This window comes from Macaca thibetana, chromosome 13, assembly GCF_024542745.1.
Source record: "Macaca thibetana thibetana isolate TM-01 chromosome 13, ASM2454274v1, whole genome shotgun sequence".
NCBI lineage: Eukaryota > Metazoa > Chordata > Mammalia > Primates > Cercopithecidae > Macaca > Macaca thibetana.
This window is the reverse complement of record NC_065590.1, coordinates 15432944-15452662: the sequence shown is the minus strand read 5'-3', so window position 1 is coordinate 15452662 and position 19719 is coordinate 15432944. Positions and strand designations below refer to the sequence as shown.

The window sequence follows — 19719 nt, the reverse complement described above, 5'->3', positions numbered from 1 at the left end:
GTGCCTGCTCCAGGGTACTGCCCAGGGGAGCCTTCCATTTGTAGAATGAACGAGAGTCCAGGTTATGAACAGTGCCTGGAGTCTAGGAACACCCTCCTTTTCCTCTTTGACAGGTCTGCATTGTAACACTTCTTTTTTTTCTTTTTTTCTTTTTTTTCTGAGACAGAGTCTCACTCTGTCGCCCACGCTGGAGTGGAGTGGCGTGATCTTGGCTCACTGCAAACTCGGCCTCCTGGGTTCACGCCATTCTCCTGCCTCAGCCTCCCCAGCAGCTGGGACTACGGGCACCCACCACCACACCCGGCTAATTTTTCGTATTTTTAGTAGAGACGGGATTTCACCATGTTAGCCAGGATGGTCTCGATCTCCTGACCTTGTGATCCGCCCGCTTCGGTCTCCCAAAGTGTTGGGATTACAGGCATGAGCCACTGCGCCCGGCCTGTAACACTTCTTATAGCACTTACAGCACTGAATTGAAACCTTGCTCCCTGTTCTGGCTGCTCCGGGAAGCTATGAAATCTTTTTGAGCCAAGTCTAGCACAGTGCCTGGCAGGTACATTCAGGTGGTAGAGTTTGCTGCTTGAATGGGTGAATGGGAATTTGACAGCATTTTTATTCAAATTAGTATGTGCCAGGTATCGTGCTCGCTCTGCTTTATCCAAGGGAGTGAGCCCTTGTGCAGGTATTTGAGGCACGAGGGAAATAGGCTCTACTGTGGGACAAAGAGCATTTCATGGACTTGCTCACCAAGCAGCCTTCTGAGTTTTAATTTGGCTCCCAGTATCTTGATATCAGGAGGCAGTCACAAGAACTCCATCTTTAGAAAGTTATATTTTCCACAGGAAATCTAAAAGCTGTTCAACATGTTAGTTTCCTGTAAATTCGATAAGCAATAATCCATTCCTAACACTGAGCCCTAATGAAATTTGGTATCTGGTCCTGCAGATAGCTAAAGACCCTGTCTGGGTGGCCTAGGGGACTCCTCTGTTTTGCCACCACAGGATCCACTTTGCAAATTAACCACTGGTTCCCCCGTTGTAGGAACTACCACCTTTCTCAGAGTCTCTTTTCTTTCTTTCTTTCTTTCTTTCTTTCTTTCTTTCTTTCTTTCTTTCTTTCTTTCTTTCTTTCTTTCTTTCTTTCTTTCTTTCTTTCTTTTCTTTCTTTCTTTCTTTCTTTCCTTTCTTTTCTTTCTTTCTTTCTTTCTTTCTTTCTTTCTTTCTTTCTTTCTTTCTTTCTTTCTTTCTTTCTTTCTTTCTTTCTTTCTTTCTTTCTTTCTTTCTTTCTTTCTTTCTTTCTTTCTTTCTTTCTTTCTTTCTTCTTTCTTTTCTCTCTCTCCTTCTTTCTCCCTCCCTCCCTCTCTCTCTTTTTCTCTGTCTCTCCCTCCCTTCTCTCTCTCTCTTTCTCTTTCTCTCTCTCTCTCTCTCCTAGACAGGATCTAGCTTTTTCCCCAGGCTGGAGTGCAGTGGTGCACTCATGCATTCATTGCACGATCACGGCAGCCTCAAATCCTTCCTCAGAGTCTTTATGCAGCAACCAGCAGGGTCTGGAGGGCTGGTGGCTCTCTGGACTCTCCTGACAGAACACAGAGATGTCCTTGGTCTGTTGATGTGATTATAAGCTGAGCAAAGGAGGATCAAAGCCAGTGACAGGAAGGGAGATATGCAAGGGACCAGAGCATCAACTCTGAGTTAGTCCATTCTACTTCTGGGACTTGGGATACAGGTCAGAAACCTTGAGCTTCTACTTCTCCATCTTCCAATTGTAGCATCCAGGACCTCAGAATCTGCCAGCTGAGGGGAGCCCTAATGATAGTCCGGTGGGATCTAGTGGGACCACAGAGATGAAGACATGAATAGCTATTTGAATGTGAACAGCAGATGAAGAAATCAAGGCTAGGAGGGATGAAGTGACTCATCCAATGTCACAGTGTGGTTGAAGCAGCACTAGTATCCAGGTTGCATGAGCCCCTGATGCTTTCACTCAAGGGAAATTTTGGAGCCACGGGGCAATGCCCCCTGACGTAGCAGTCTGCACAGTTCTGCCATGTCTCATCCTGGCCCTGTAAGCTGGACCCAAACCTGCTATCATCCCATCCATCTCAGGAAGTGAAACCTCTTATGTCAAACAGACAGGTTGTGCAATGTGTGTATCAGATCCTGTCTTCCCAAGGAGACCGCTCAGGCCACAGCACTTCCTTCTGATCCCCAATGGGCAGAAAATATCTCGCTATAGACATAATTGGCACTAAGGGAGGGAGTGGAAGAGTGATGATGATGTAGATGGTGATGTAGCCTCATGGAAGTGGAACAAGCAGAGATGGGGAGCTGGAAATGCCAGGATGCTCCAGCTTTTGGGGAATTATTCAACTCTTGAGTCACTAAAGCCTTTCTCAGCTGCAAGTTCCTTTTTACCCTGGCAGGTCATTCTTCCAAGACAGGGGACTGACATTTATTCAAAGCAGCAAGTGCCCTGGTACCATCTTGTGTCTCATCATGGGCTTCCCAGCCAGTTATCAAGGTTGATCTCATCTCATTGGTCTTCAATCATTTTGAACAAGAAGACAAGCAAAATAATCATGGGTTAGTTACTATATAATCGTGTGTACATGTAATGGTGTCTATTCTTTGCAGTGAGCTGTTCATTCCTTGTTCACCCTCTTGTTTAGAACGGAACTAAACAATCTGCCCCCACCATTTTCCCCAAGCCCCATCTCATTCTTGGCACTGGCTTCCAACATTGTTCTTATGAGTCTCATTTTCTTTTATCATTTCCATAAATCCCTCTGGGATCTTAAAGTATGAAACGTGTTGTGTGTACCCACACCTGTCTCTGTGGATATTTCTCTCCTTTCCCTTCTGCTTCTGGGATTTTTTGGGTATAGGCACTATGATTTTTAGCATATTGCATCCACTTCCTTTTATGGCATCATCTCCAATGGGCCTCTTCTCCCTCTTGGATCCAGGTTCTCAGACTGGGGACATGCAGAGTCCAACAGACATTCCATTCTCCTCCCTGGTCTAGAACAAGGAGGGCTTAGATATATGAGCAGGTGGCTGGGGCTGGTGAGCTATGTGGTCTCCAGTGACTTTTCCCTGATGTCTGAGTTGTTATGCCAGTTCTGGGAGGCCAATAAGACCTTGTCTTTCCTTTGGATCCATCGAAAAAGCCCCTGTGTGGATAAGATGGATGGCAGGGCTTTCCTACTCTATGTCTTTTCTCACACCTAATGGGTATAAGAGAGGGGACCACAAACAGAGGGGGCTCTGGTACCACTTATCCAGTGTCTGGAAACATTTTCTGTAAAGGGCCAGATAATAAATGTTTCAGGTACAACTACTCAACTTTGCATTGTTTCAGAAAAGCAGTCAGATAATATATAAATGAATGGGTGTGGCTGGACTTGTCCTGCGAGCCCCTGTCTTATATCATTGTATTATATCATTTTTTTCTTACATACAAATTTAGAAGCAATACTTAAAAAAAAGCCATCCTTTATTGAGTACCTACTAAGTGCCAGGTACCTTTTTTCCTCATTATCTTATTAACTCTTCATAATGACCTTTAAAGTAGATAATATTGAACCATTTGACCTATGCAAAAACTGAGATTGAGACAATAACTTATTTAAGACCACACAAACAGTAAATGGTGGAACTATGTCTCAAATATGGGCTAATTGAACCCAAACTAGATCTTTATTTCTCACTTTTAATTGTTACAAATGTTTATTGCCCCGTCTCCTCCTGTCCACACAGTGCCCATCGGCAGACTCCTTTTTCATTCTCAGTGATCGAATGACATTCTAAACTACATTGGCCTGGCAGATTCACCTCTGCCCCTAAGTGTTTCCACATTGTCCTTTTAGGATTGGGATACTCTCTGTTCCCCTATCTTCCCTCCTTTCTTCTTCTGGCGGTGACGTGCTGTGTGAATTTGTTTCTCCTCTCAGGGTAGCACTGGGACTTTCCAAATCAGCATTTTTAGTGATCGCTCTTCCCTTTTCTGAGCTTCTTCCTTATTCCTGTTCACTTTCTCATCTACAAGTGGCAGCTTTGTTGCTGGAGGATTTCCTTTGTCCTTTTATTCTTCTTTACGACTTTGCCATAACTGTCAAAAACAATCCCTTGAAGGTATCTATGCTTGGAATTGTGTGTTTATGATGCTGAAAAATACTTCTCTTCTAAAAGCTATGATAAAATGCTTCTCTCCCAAAATGTCTGTATTCTACTCTCTGGTTATTACACAATCGAAGATGATTTGGTCATTTCCTTCCAGGACTTTGTTAATTTCACTTCTTCAACTGCTTCCCCCTTCTTGGCTGGAACTGAATTTTCTGTCTTCTGGGAGAAGAAGTTCTTAGCAAGGCCACTCAGGATTTGTTGGGTGCCTTGGTCAAGTCTAAGATCCAGGCTCTGGGTGGCTGATTTCCTCTAATCACTGAGCAATGTAAAATGAGGAAGTCTGATTGTGTAAAGGTGTTAAACTTTTGTGTGAAGGCAAAACTTTAATACCATGAATAGAAATTACAGAATTTACCAACTTCTAACAGGATTCCTTTCACTCCCTGACATTAGAATGTTAGAAAATCTACCACAAAGCATCTATGAGGCTATTGTACAAGGCCCGTTTTTCAAAATAGGTTTTTACAAGGACTGTTATTTGGGATGATAGTTCCAAAAAGGTGTTATCAAAGGTAATTGATGGTGTGTGCAAGCTGAAAGTTGTATGTTAGAACTAGTAGGGATTTCAAAAATATCCCTTTTAGGCTTTTTGCTAATATATCTGCTCATTTTCAAAGTTCCAAATATTATAAAAGTATTTAAAGTAAAAAGTAGAAGCCCTCCATTTCTGCTGACCCACTTCCCTGTTTCAACCAGAAAGTATTTTCCCAGACAATGCTACCCCAGGACTCACACTCTATCCAACTATCACCTACCATATGTTCTTTGAAGGGCTCAGTTTGAGTGCTCCTTGAGTGCCTGGGATCTGTTATTTCTCTCCATTTCTACTACTGCATGGTAGTTCAAGTCCTCCTCCCTTTTCCCCTAGGCCATTTGAATCATCTGCTAATTGGTTTTCCTGATTGCCATGGAAACTTCATCCATCCCTTCCTCACACATCAGCCACAGAAGTATCTCCAAAAAGCAAATCTCGTGACATGAAGCCCTTGCACAAAACCCATTACTGGTTGCCCGCCTCCTTTGTGGGTAAGTTCAAGCTCCTGAGTGTGGCAAGCTGGGCCCACCTGGAATCCCCTGCCCTCCTCTCCTACCCCACGTGACAACCTTTCCAGACTATTTGCAGTTCTTTGAATGTGATATTCTTTCTAGTCTCTGTGCTTTTGTATAACCTGTTCTTCCTGACAGGAAACTCCTTCTCCTCCTTGTAGTTTAGCTAATTTCTAGTCTTTCAAGACTCAGCTCATGCTTCACCCTCTCTATGACAAGTCCTGTCCCAAGCTGGGTGGTGGATACTCTTCCTCTGTGCTGTGTGAGTCTTGAGCATCCTCAGGAAACCTCCCTCATTGTGTTTTGTTTGCTTGTCTCCCTTGCTGTTAATGCGCCCGCTTCAAGGCTGGCATATACTGCTCATCTCCATGACTGGCTCATGGTGGTGCTCCGCAAATATCATCCAATCAAGTGGATGAGGGCCATCATGCCATCCCTCATGACTTCCAGCTGGAGCTAACCTCCCCCGACAGGAAAGCATTTCCTTAGGAAAGAATATCTTTGGGTTAAATGCAAGTAGAGACTCAACAGAAGCACCACGTCCAGCTCAGAATGAACTGCTCAGTAAGCAGCCTTGTCAATGAGGAGGCAGCAGGCCGGCCCCAGAGGCCTCAAAGTGGGAAAGCAGAGAAGCGCAGTTCCTGCCACAAAGGCACACCTTGCTCCCCTGGCTGGCTGGAAGCAGAATGGTGTCCACCTGCTTCCATGGGAATTCTGTGCCTTTAGTAAAGTTTTATGGGACAGGAAGGTGACAGGCATTGACACTCCAACCAGGAATGGGTGGTACCATCTTTCCTGTGTCTTACCAGAAATACCTGTGGCAGGTAAATTTCTAGAGAGACACTCCCATTTCTCCTATATAGCAATTTTGAAATGTTTTCTGAGGGCTTTCCAAATTCATCTGGGAACATAGGAGTTCCAGAAAGATGAAATCAAAGGTGATGGTATGCCAAGGAAAGTAGCTTTTAGAATGACTTCCATTAGCCATTCATCCATTCAGCACACCAGGCATTCAGTCTGGGGGGGGGGTGTGTGTGCACCCGCATGTACACAGAGGAAGGGAAACAAAAGTACACAAGATACGATAGTTGTCCTCAAGGAGTTTTTGCAAATGTCCGCAATTTAAGAGAATATGCTATGCTGTGGCTGATGTATAAACCAACTGCTAGGGAGAGGCCTTCCACACACACTCGGGGCAAATGCAACCTGTAGGACTGCCAGTGGAAGCTGGGCATGCTGTTTGTGGTTGATAAACCCTGGTCCCTTGTTCAGGGACCTATGTTTACCTTTCTTCTCCCTGGAAGTCTTCATTAGCTGGGCATCCAGAAGGTCTTGAACGGAGCAGAGGGAGGCACAAAGACAAGAGTTTGAAACCAGCCTGGACAACAAAATGAACTTCTATCTTTGCAAAAAAATTTAAAAAAAAATTAGCCAGGTGGGATTGCATGTGCCTGTAGTCCCAGCTATTCAGGAAGCTGAGGCAGGAGGATTCCTTGAGACCAGGAATTTTGAGGCTGCAGTGAGCTATTAGGTTGGTGCAAAAGTAATTGTGGTTTTTGCCATTAAAAGTAATGGCAAAACTTTTAATGACAAAAACCGTGATTAGTTTTGCATCAATCCAATAATGATTGCACCCCTGCACTATGCTCCAGCCTGGGCAACAGAGTGGTACCCTGTCACAAAATAATAAATAAATAAAATGTAAACATGCAAAAAACAAAACCAAAAATAAAAAATGGGTGTTGAGGCCCCTGAATTGAGGAATAATATGAAGGAGTGTGATTCTGTGTGTGCACACATGGGTGTGCACCCTGAGTGCCTGGATGGCTCACCCTGGGCTAGTTCAGGTGGCAAATGGTTTTCCTCCAGCTGGGCTACCACCATCTTCCCCCAGGGCCTGTCCCTGTCTTTGGTGGCAAGATGCCTATGGACTAGAGTCCCTCCTCAGAGGAAAGGCTCCTCCCATTTCTCTGGCTTTTAGGTAGAAGTCCATGACTTCAACAGGCCCCTACTGCAATGTCATGGGTTAGTTTAGGTGCGGTCTCCTCTGAGAGCCTCCTATAGCCTAAAAGGCCCTATCCTAGCTGGCACTGCATCTCCCTCTTCCCAGCTCTCAGCTTTTCTCTTTGCTCACCCCACTCAGCGCAGGCTTTCTGCCTGATCTTGGATGTGTCAATCCTGCCCCTAAGGGATGCAAGGCAATCTTTCATTATTAAGATCTCTCCTGAGGCCAGGTGTGGTGGCTCACACCTGTAGTCCTAGCACGTTGGTAGGCCAAGGTAGGAGAATCGCTTGAGCTCAGGAGTTCCAGGCTGCAATGAGCCATGATTGCACCATTGCACTCCAGCCTGCATGACACAGCAAGACCCTGTATTTTTTTTTTTTTTTGAGACAGGGTCTTGCTCTGTCACCCAGGCTAGAGTGCAACAGTGTGTTTCTGCTCACTGCAACCTCAACCTGCACATTGTTTTGTAGAGACGGTGTCTTGCTATGTTGCCCAGAGTGGCCTCAAACTCCTGGGCTCAAGAGATCTTTCCACCTCAGCCTTCCAAAGTGCTGGGACTACAGGCGTGAGCCACCGTGCCCAAACAAGACCCTGTCTTAAAAACAAAAGAAAAATAAACAACTCCCCAGACCGCTCTAGTCTTAAACTCCTCCCTAGTTCCAGCCACCTTTTAGCACATGACTCTTGTTAATTTTGATCTCACTGTCTGAAATCATCTCCTGTCCACTCTTGACTGACAGGTCTCTGCAGTAGCCCATTGCTTAATCAGAGTAGGCCCCTGTCAACTTATTCATATTGTGTCCCCATGCCAGTGTGGATGATTAAAATTGTTGAGTGGAGGCTGATTGAATGAGCCATCTCCTTCCAAGTCCTCACTTGCTGGCTCCTGTCTTAGTTTTACTCCCCATTCTTCAAGGAACGTGAGCCCTGGAAAGTATTTTAGAGTCATTTAGTCGAGTGCCTTTGGATGGGAGGATCACATCCCTGGGTCCCGCCCGGTGGATTGTTTTGCTCTAATTGACTAGGCAGGATTCCCTACCTTCTCTCACTTCTGCATGAGACTTCCTTCTGAAATTGCTGCTCAGTCAAGAGAATGACCTTCCCCAACAGAATCCTACTCCACGGGGACTTAAAGATGTCAGAGATCTCTTGCTCATCTCTCTGGCCAGCTACCAAGGTCAGTTTATAGCCGAGGGACAAGACTAGTTAGCAGATCAGGCAGGTCTCAGACCCCAGCGTAAGTGCTGGACTTCTAGCTGCGGTTGTTCCTGCCCGCATGGGCATTCAGATGGAGAGAGGGCACGGCACTACACTGCACTCTTGGTGAAACCCAGGACTCTGCAATCTCATTGTCAGCCCCAGGTCTTCTCTTCAGCAGAACTTAGTCAGTCCTGTCACTAGGAGATGGGACTCTGCCTGATTGCATTCTTACCAATGGCTGCATTGACAAGGGGACTACACTTCACTGAGTGGAGATTGGGGGGAAAGGAAATAAGCCCTCAGTGCTTTCTCTGAGCACATGTCACCCTTACTGGCTTAGCATCTATTATGTGCCAGAGGACTTAGCTCTTACCTTGGCAGATATTCTCTGCTTGACCAAATTTTAGTCAGGCTCCTGAACCTTCTCCCAGGCACATTTGTGCACTTTCTTGTAAAATCCTTTTTTAGCAAGAATCTTCTATCTTCAATATCTGATCACCCTTAAAATCTCACTGGATTCTCCATCCTCCACCATCCCCAAGGTTGTGTCCAATCACCCTGTCCTGTCTTCAGCAAGGATCCTGTTAGGTGGGTTTAGGCAGAAACTCCCTTTTTTTTCATGTTTCCTCTTAGTAATTTCACATCGACTGACCCTTGCTCTGTTTCCTGGCTATGAATATGTCCTTGCCCATGCTGTGTATGTAGTTGTGGCCAATCTCTCTCCCCTGCCGCAAAGTCCCATTGCAGTGGTTCCTATATCTTCTGTGCTGGTTCTGAATAAAATCTTCCTTACCATGAATTTAAAGATATCATTGATTTTTTTTTTTTTTTTTTGAGATGAAGTCTTGCTCTGTTGCCCAGGCTAGGGTGCAGTGGCTTGAACTTGGCTCACTGCAACTTCCTCCTCCTGGGTTCAAGTGATTCTCCTGCCTCATCATCCTGTGTAGCTGGGATTACAGGTGCCCACCACCATACCTGGCTAATTTTTTTTTGTATTTTTAGTAGAGACGGGGTTTTTACCATGTTGGATGGGCTAGTCTTGAACTCCTGACCTCAGGTGATCTGCCCACCTCAGCCTCCCAAAGTGCTGGGATTACAGGTGTGAGCCACTGCGCCTGGCCAAATCATTTTTTTCTTTGACAACATTGTCCTGTAAACAACTGGATTTCAAGGAATTAGCCTCTGTGAAATCTAGCATATTCTTTGACTTCCTTCTTCTAAAGGTTGATTTTATAGGAGGCAATATTTTAAAGTATCAAGGCCACCTGGAGATTCATTTCAAGCTTACTTTGTGCCAAGAAAGGGAAATTTTCCTGAAAATTTCTTTTAAGTTCTAGTCAGAAAAAAGCAATCTTAAGAACAAGGAAATAGACCTGTCATTTTAAAACCCAGAAAAGAACCTTTCAACATAGCATTCCCTAGGTACCAAGCCTCCTTGATTAGTAGGAGGTTGCTTTGACTGTGACTGGTCAGGAACATACCTGGCCCTCCTCACCAGTGTGTAAGTTCCTGGAGAGCTGTGACAAAATCGCCCACTTCCACTCCTCCTGTGCCATCTTACCTATAGTATGCACTCCACAAATGGGCTGGTGGATTCCAGGGGTCACTCAGTGGATAAGCCAGAAAAAACAAAGAGGGGCTTGGATATAGCTTTGCCCTCTCAGCTATATCCCCAGAGGTTACTCAACTTCCTGGCTGGATGTCCTCATGTTCAAAATGTGGACATCAAGACCTAACTCTCAGAGTAATTATTAAGATAAACAAAGTCACGCATGGGAAATCACCTAACAGAGATGGACGTGGTTGACAAGCAGGAAAGATTCCTTTGCTCTCTTCCCTCCTCCTTCCTTTCCTTCCTAATGAGGATGGCCTTGTCTTTATTGCTGCCATCGAATCTCTGATGTCAGTGGTCACCCTACAGGGATCAGTGGTCACAGGTGGGCATGTGTGTGAATACTGCAAAGTGTTCCCTGGTAACGTTTACTCATAAAGCAGTCAGCTGGCCTGAGCTGCAGTGGGGATCGGGAATACTGCTCAGGCATGCATCCCTGTCCCTAGATCTCATCAGTTCCCTGAGGCCTTTGTCCAAATGGAGACCCGCATTGGGCTCACCACAGGCTCAGGCTCAGGAACGTCCTGAGTTTTCCAGCATCCTTAACAATTTAGCATCACACATTCTCAAAGGTTTGATACCTTTCATATAATATTTTTAGTACTGCTAGGAAGACACACATGAATTAAATATGGGTACTTCTTTTCCAGGAACTTATTGTCTTGAGTACAAGGAATTACGAGTAGGAGGTGAGAAGAGGCACTCCCTTTGGCCACCCCCATGGTCTGGTGACTCTTAGACTCACGTTTACAGATGTCCACCTCTTGGATGACAGCCTCCAGCCTTCCTGCTTTCTCACTCTCTCTCTTCTCAAAGCACCAGTGATTTGTCCTTTTCAGGACCGCGAACCCATAGACATCCCCTCTCTCTATCGGCCCTTTCTGCTTTTCCGTCCTTTTTGATCCAGCTTAATTTCTGTGCCCCGTCTCTTCAACCATTTCCTTGCTGGTCTCCTCAGCACCCTTCCCATTTTTATTCCATTACACTCAACAGACAAAACTTAAGGCTGGGTTGTATCGCTAGTCTGCTTCCTCTGTATCTCCACTGGGGCTGCTAGAGGAGGTTGGGAAATGAGTTTACTCAGCCTCACAGGTGGTTGCCACCATGGGCCCAGGACCACCACCACCCACTGTGCTCTCACACTGCCCACCAGTCCTACAAAGCTTTTCTAGTCTGCTGCCCACAGTGATGTAGAAGGAAAATAAATCTTAGGGCCTCCAAATCACTAAGTTAAAGGGAAAAGTCAAGCTGGGAACTGCTTGACTTTTCTGCCTTACACATATTGATTGATGTCTTATGTCTCCCTAAAATGTATAAAACCAAGCCATGCTCTGACTACCTTGGGCACATGTGGTCAGGACCTCCTGATGCTCTGTCATGGGTGGGTGTCCTCAACCGTGGCAAAATAAACTTTCTAAATTAACTGAGACCTGTCTCAGATTTTCAAGGTTCACATTTGGGTAACCACGAAGGGATTCTGAGTGGAGATGCCCCTTACCTTTGACAAATCTCCTATTGGTGTTTGGTACCAGCATGAGCTAACTTTATGGCTCAAACCAATAGGACAATTTGCTGAGGTCTGAAAGCATCTCCTCTAGAGAATTCCTGATCTTCCCAAATTTGGTCAAGATCAAAAGTTTATTTTGCTGTACGACTCCCTGTGCGTGTGTGTGTGTGTTTTTTTTTTTTTTTTTTTTTTTTTTTGAGTTTTACTTGCTTCCAGCAAGGAAGGCAAGATTTCCTGCTTCCATGATGATGGAAGACAGGTAACTCCTTTAAGTGGTTTGAGCTCACTCCCAGCAGGGAAGACGAGTTCAAGTTTTTTTCTTGCTCCTAGAATGGTAGTGAGCAGTCTTCAGCCTGAGACCCATCCCTAGGTAAGTAGCTGAATTGGGGTTTTGTCTTGGCTAAAGTTTAACAACCAGCTGGTCTTAATTTCTCCTTACCGTTAGAGTACTCAGTAATCATATAAGTTGTGCGATCATTTGTTTTGCTTAACTGTTTGTTTATTTGTTTCTGTTTTTATTGTTGTTTCAGTCTTTTTCCCATTGAGTTTGACCTACTCTGTCTGACTTGATCAAATCCAAAGGGAAGTTCCAAATTGTGGGGAATGAGGCCTCTGAAGTGGCTAAATTCCCACCCTCCCACACACACAAAGGTGGTGTGGTTGAGGGGAAAACGGGGCAAAGATTTTTTATTTTGACCACTAAAGGGGCTTCATTTACATAACAAGGCCACCATTTGCTAGCCAGGCCGAACTGAAAGAGCAATGGCTGTCTCCCATGCTGCAGTTCCATAGCTAAGGTTCTGCTTTTTTTTCTACCACGACAGGCTGGGTTTGGTTCCTGAATCAAGCCTTTTCTGGTTTGATACTTCATACTTCTGAAGTAGCAGCAATTTGTCCTAGCTGAAATATGGTAATAAGCTTTTAAAAGATTTTTTTTAAAGGACCTCAATGGTTAAAAGTCAGCTTAATTAAAAGCTAACATCCAAGAAGTGTGTATGTGTCTATGTGCATGTTTGTATTTAAAACACCTTCATGTTTTTTTTTTCTCTCCTAGGAACTTGTCTGTTTTATGAGCAAAAGTTTTTTTCTTCTCAGTTGACTGGATTCTGTTTTCTTCATTTACTTCTGCTGTCTCTCCTTTCTCTTGCACCGTCTGCTGAATGAGAGACCTAAAATAGTTTATAATAGCCTGGGGTTCCTTAAAGAAAATGGAGAAGGTGCCAGGCTCCCTTTTGGGGAGAAACTTCTATTTTTCCTTGTGGAATCCCTAGAGTGTAAACAGACAAGTTCATTTCAGCTCTTAAACTGCTTGCGTTTGTATTGTGTTACCTGATTTTTTTGACTATTATATTTTTGACTAGCTATTGCAACAGAAGCTACTCTTGGGTTTTCAAGGAAGACTGTAGTTTAGACATGTAAAAATGTCTTTAAAAAATAGCTTTTTTTTAAGTGCACTGTAAAAGCATCACATGGTCTAGCCTTGTAATAATTTTCCTTTTTTGGAGACCAGGATTCAGGGTGGGCTCTGCCCAGAGCTCAGAGATCCAGTTAAAAGATAGGTAGTCTCAATGTAAATAAAATTGGTCTCCTGATACAATCCTATGGTAGATTTCTATAATTTTATGGTTGATTTGGCATGCATCCTTAGTCTCCCTCAGACTTTTTCTCTCTGTACCTTGAGATGTATATTTCGCTATCTGAATTTTCGTCCAAGAGTTGTTTCCTCTTGTAGCAGGACAAGCGGCAGACAAAACTCCTCAGGCACCGAGTTATAGAAGGGAGGGGTTTATTCGGCCAGGTGCATCAGCAAGACTTCAGTCTCAAGAGCCAAGCTCTCCGAGTGAGCAATTCCTGTCCCTTTTAAGGGCTCATAACTCTAAGGGGGTGCACATGAGAGGGTCGTGATTGATTGAATAAGCAGGAGGTATGTGATTGGGGGCTGCATGCACTGGCAATTAGATTGGAACAAAACAAGATAGGGATTTTCACAGTGCATTCCTATACAATGTCTGTAATCTATAGATAACAGAACCAGTTACGTCAGGGGTCAATCTTTAACTACCAGGCCCAGGGTGCGGCGCTGGGCTGTCTGCCTGTGGATTTCATTTCTGCCTTTTAGTTTTTACTTCTTCTGTCTTTGGAGGCAGAAATTCAGCATAAGACAATATGAGGGGTGGTCTCCTCCCTTATTCCCCCCTTTTGAGACTCTCACTCATTTTATTAGTGGGAGTTCTCACTTTCATTTTCACTATCCATGTCTTCTTGCAAGATAGATTGATAGCGATTTATATAGTACATTTGTGCTGAGGCATTTTGGTGAACTAAGGTAGTGATGAAGCTTTTTATCATTCGCAGAAGTACAGGTATCAAACAAGGGAGCAGTAAGCAGGTTCCCATTATTATTATAATTCATATTTTAAGAGTTTTAAACCCCCCTAACGCTGGGAACCATTTTCCAAACATGGCCCCAGGATCAAATCCATGCCACACTTGCACGGGCACATGTGCCAGTTTTGTCATATCTCTACCTATGTCTTCCACTACTTGCCCTTGATTATCTATGTGTAGACAGCAATTACTAGGGTTAAATTTTCCACAGACACCCTCCTTCAGCTGCTAGCAAGTAGTCAAGAGCCAATCTATTTTGATAGATAGCATTTCTCATCTGAGTTTCTTGCCGAGCCAGAATAGTCAAGGCTCTGCTGGTTTTATTAGTGATTATTTCTAAGACAGCTTGTAACCGTATGATTTGGTTGATCATGTAAGTGGGGGTCCAGTATCCCCATGAGCTATCTTGTGTCCAAGTAGCAGGCCCATAATATTGTATGATTCTCTCAGGGGGCCATTTATCATCTTTCCAATTTCCTATAGCTATGCTTCTCTTTTCATGGGAAGCATAGACAGGGAAGCCCAGGAGTTCGCCTGTTTTTATGGGCAGTAGAAAGAAAGATGGCTTAATAGTGCCAATAACACAACTACCTGCCCACTGGTCAGGTAATTTGGCATAAGCTCTATGCCCACATATGCAATACAATCCAGTTGGGGCTGTCCAGTCCCGGTGGGACTCCGGGTGGGTCCACATGGTTTGCAACTTTGGGAATTTGCTAAATGGATTCCTCTCTGTTTGATTTGAACTCCACCAAGTGACTGTTTTTGTGGTACCATTATACAGTTTCTGTCCCAGACAACTAAGTCGTCCTACGGGGTGAGTGAATTCCTTCTCTAGCTATGCAATATTGTCCAATAATTGAGGCTTTTAGGACCCAGAAATTATCAAGGTGATTCTTTTGAGCTGAGAATTCATCAGGAACTGGGTCTGTAGGCACTAATTCTCGGGCTTCCCATGGCCATTGATCTCCCATTACAGTTCCTCCACATACATAACATGAAGTGACATTGAGAGACTGAGCTACATGCTCGGCTAATTGCAAAAACAAATTTCTTGTTTTTCCTGGAATTTCTGGTACTGGTACATTTAGTTCATCATAGAAAGTTTGAAACACTGGCTCAGGAGAGTGTTTGTAAATTTCTCCTCGAACCAAGATATTTACTCGAGGATCCAGTCTGGCCCCGTCAATTCCTAAGGTCACACACTCCTCTTTTTTCCAGCCAGGATCAAGCGTATTAGTTATTACTAGCTCTAAGGGGTTACATTGTCCCTTAGTATGGGAAGGGCCATTTTTTCCTTTCTGAAGGTGGACTGGATTATTTTCATCATTTTTGTTTTCTTTTATCCAAGTGGCCTAAATGACACAAGACCAGTATTTACATTTATTTCCACACAGTCCTAATTTATGACAGATGTACTTATTTTCTGCCATATAGCCTCTTTTCTAATTAAGAGAACCACATCTGCCGGGCGCGGTGGCTCAAGCCTGTAATCCCAGCACTTTGGGAGGCCGAGACGGGCGGATCACGAGGTCAGGAGATCGAGACCATCCTGGCTAACATGGTGAAACCCCGTCTCTACTAAAAAAAATACAAAAAACTAGCCGGGCGAGGTGGCAGGCGCCTGTAGTCCCAGCTACTCGGGAGGCTGAGGCAGGAGAATGGCGTGAACCCAGGAGGCGGAGCTTGCAGTGAGCTGAGATCCGGCCACTGCACTCCAGCCTGGGCGACAGAGCGAGACTCCGTCTCAAAAAAAAAAAAAAAAGAGAACCACATCTTATTCCTAACTTATTACTATTAATGACAGCACAGGTATCAAATTTTAAGGTGACTTGTTTGGGCATCCTTTTTTTTTTTTTTTTTTTTTTTTTTTTCCTGTTTCGGCTAACACTTTACTCGTATCATTTATGAGCTCCCACCAGTCCTCAGTCCTTAATCTTATTTTAAGAACTGTGGTCATGGGAGGCTCAGATGGGTCATAACACACATCCGGTTGGTCATTTCCTGGGCTACGTACCTTGTATAGAATAGCATTATACAAACAAGTTCTTTTTAGAGTTCCAGTACACTTATAATAACAGTAAAATAATAGGACCGTAGCAACCTTTTGTCCTACCTCAGTGACTTGATGTATATACTGGGAACAGCCCTCAGTCTGAGGAAGGTCAGTTGAAGTCCTTACTGTACAAGTCCAAATTTTAAGGAAAATGAGTCCCGTGATGAGTTTCCACATGCTTCAGCCATGCATGGACCAGTCAGCTTCCAGGTGTGACTGGAGCAGAGCTTGTCATCTTCTTCAGAGTCACTTTACAGGGGTTGGCGAAGGTGCTCCCGTCCACGTACCACTTACAGTCTACTGATGTTTAAGGATGGTCTCGGAGGTAGGGCCTGCTAGAATAAACTGAGTCCAACACCTCTACACAGTTATGTTCCACTGAGCTCCCTGATACCAGGAGCAAGGTGGTGGGGTTTAGGGTTTTGCAAACTTCAATGGTTATGTGGGGATTTTCACATAGCAAGCTTTGGTACTTGGTTAAACTAGCATTTGTTAACCAATGATGTCCTTTGGTATTTATTAAAGTTACCACAGCATGGGGGGCCTTTATATTCAGGTTTTGCCTAAGGGTTAGTTTATCTGCTTCTTGTGCTAACAGGGCCTTTGCTGCTAGGGCCCTTAGACCTGGGGGCCAGCCTTTGGAAACCCTGTCTAGTTGTTTGAGAGATAGGCCACTGGCCTTGGCCAGGCCCCACAGCTGGGTTAAAACTCCAGCTGCCAGTTTTTCTCTTTCCGACACATAGAGTGTAAAGAGTTTTGTCAGGTCAGGTAGCCTCAGGGCTGGGGCCGACATGAGATTTTCTTTTAACTCATGAAAAGCTCGTTGCTGTTGGTTGTAATAGATGTAGTTTATCTAATCTACATTTTTATTAACTGTCACCTACTAAAATATTGACTCAAATCCTACAGCTATTTGATTTCAAGCTTTAAATTGATCTGGTATTCCTCGTGGGACTCCAATTGTGCCTAAATAGACATGAGAGTCGAAAGACCCATAAGGGGCTTCTCTCACTTTATTATGTCTAATTATTTTTTTTCCCTTCTGGTTGATGAAATGCCAGGGTGAAAGGGATAGTCAATTGGACTAAAGTACAAGTGCCACTCCAGTTATTCAGCAGAGTGTCCAGTAAAGGTCCACCACAATACCACCACACATCCGCTCAGGGATGAACAAGGGCTGACTGATTGATAAGCTCTTGAAAATTCTTAAGCTCACTGCATCCTTTCAGGTCTCCAAGGAATGCTAAGTTTCCTCCCTGCTGTGAGAGACATGAAGTGAACTTAATGTTGGGAGACGGAAGCTGGATGGCCCTTGGGGGCTGACCCTCAGGGGCTTTGGGATATAGCAGAGAGAGCTTGGCATGACTTATTACTCCAGGCCGTAGAGTCCTGGAAAAGAGCTATCATGCAGCCTACACCTGGTTGACTGGAGGACCACATTAGTGGAAGGGGGACAATCTGGGCCTCTGGCCTGCCATGTGCACAAGCATAACAATTGCTTTTGTTTAATGTGCAGTTAGAATATTTGATCCATTTTAACCAGGCATTTGCATCTTGGTATCCTCTCTTAATTGCTAAAGTTTGTTTTAAGTCTTTAACTTTTATGGTCTTCTAGTAAAATGAATGTATGGTTTTAGGGAAATTACAAAAACCAGTTGGGGCAGTCCATCCTTACTCTTTAGTGGTCCACAGAACGTTGGACCAACTATGGCATGAAAGCTCTACATCGGGGGGGCAACACTCCTGATTGGCATTGGGGTCTTTATCGAAATGTCCCCGGATTAAATGGTCCTAGTTCACTAATGCCTAGTCTGAAGAGAGTCAGGAGGGACAGAAGTACTTTTCTGAAGTAGAAAGCTGTCTTTGACTTGGAAATTGACTTGGTTATATTAATAACTAGATGGTCAGCAACAGAATGAAGAAAGAAGAAAGAGTAATAGAATAGATTAAAAGAGTTAAATTTTTCTTAGCTTTAGTTTGGTAGGGTTTTCCCCTGGGACTATGGCCCACGACTCTGGAGAGGGTGGAGCTTTCTTGACTCCGGTGTGATGAGTCCATCCTTTTTTTGCTGTACGAACAGCAGTCTTGGTTAGCAGCACAAGGTAGGGTCCTTCCCAGGCTGGCTCGAGTTTTTCTTCTTTCCACCTTTCGATGAGAACGTGATCTTCAGGCTGGTGCTGGTTTACTGGAAATTCTAGGGGTGGCACATGTGCTAAAAGACTTTTAGTTTTTTTGTGTGTGTGTGAGTTTAAATGTGGGGACTTTAATGTGGGGACTTTATAGTCCTTAGTGCCTTTTTACTGAGAAATTTCCTTTAGCACCTATTTTTATTAGTTTTTAAACCAAAGAAAGCCAAATACCATTTTACATTTAGCAATGCTTCTCGTATGATTTTTTATACCAGATAAGTTAAATGTTATCTTTATATTAGTGTGTTATTAATGTTAAACCTAATTTTAATAAAACCTTGTAGACATATTTATTTAATTTTTAATGTTTGACCATAAGGTAAGATTTTGTAGACTCTTTTTAACATTTTATAATTTTTGCTAAAGAGCAGGTTGGTGCTTTAAGAAAAACCTGTTATGCTTTTACTTTAATCTCCAGTTCACAGAAAAACTGGATGATACTTCTTTAACTTTAGCTAATATGTTTATACACAGAATGTTCTTTACAATTAATGTTTTAAAACTTGCTTAAACCTTCAAAACAATAATTTTTAACTTTTTAATGTAGGTAGAAATGTACATTCTTATGCCTGCTTATAATCCTTTTACCAAAGGTATATTTTGCTTTTCTCGTACACCTTGCAAATAAACTGTTTTTTTTTCCTTTTCAATAGTTTTACACTCAGGAGGCCTAGTTACTTTTAAATTATACAGCATTTTTTGCATAAATTCTTTTTTTAACACACTTTTTATAACCTTTTTTTTTTCACGACTTTTACAGGCAATTTTTTTTACATGCCTTAACTTTCTGACTTATTACAAACATTTCTTTATTTAAACAACCAGCTAATTTATTTCAGGACAAGAATTTACCATATAACACTCTTTTTTTTTTTTTTGAGACGGAGTCTCGCTCTGTCACCCAGGCTGGAGTACAGTGGCCGGATCTCAGCTCACTGCAAGCTCCGCCTCCTGGATTTACGCCATTCTCCTGCCTCAGCCTCCCGAGTAGCTGGGACTACAGGCGCCTGCCACCACGCCTGGCTAATTTTTTGTATTTTTAGTAGAGACGGGGTTTCACTGTGTTAGCCCGGATGGTCTCAATCTCCTGACCTCATGATCTGCCCGTCTCGGCCTCCCAAAGTGCTGGGATTACAGGCTTGAGATAACACTCTTTTTATATAAATTCCGCCCCCGCCTTTTTTTCTTTTTTTTCGAAGATGATAACCATTCTTTTCCAAAGCGAACCATTTTTTTTTTTTTTAATGTCTGTGGACTACTGTCTAAGGCCACAAGATTAGAAGTTACTACAATACACGTTACACTGTTAACTTTTAGCAAACTTTACTTTTGTTGAACACCTTGTAAGTTTGGGATTTTAATTATCTTTTGCTATTAATAAGACCTTGTTTTGTGTCCAAATTAGAATTGGTATGATGGCTTTTAAAGGAACAGGGTACACCTTTTATTTTTTCTTAACTACTTGTATATCTCTTTCTTTCTCTCTTTGACTTTGTCTCTCTCTCTTTGACTTTCCTTTTGCCTCTGTCTC

At 43.4% G+C, this 19719-nt stretch overlaps 1 protein-coding gene across 5 annotated transcripts in view; it reads left to right on the top strand.

Moving 5' to 3' along the window:
- Positions 1-19719, top strand: part of IL37 (interleukin 37) — a 164504-nt gene that overhangs the window by 73004 nt on the left and 71781 nt on the right. For 4 of the 5 annotated variants that reach the window (XM_050752964.1, XM_050752965.1, XM_050752966.1 and 1 more), the window contains 2 exons: positions 5053-5210; positions 11886-11925. The exons of the other annotated variant lie outside the window; for it this stretch is intronic. The gene's annotated coding sequence lies outside the window, so the exon portion shown is untranslated. The remainder of the gene's footprint in view (positions 1-5052; positions 5211-11885; positions 11926-19719) is intronic. 5 annotated transcript variants of the gene reach the window in all.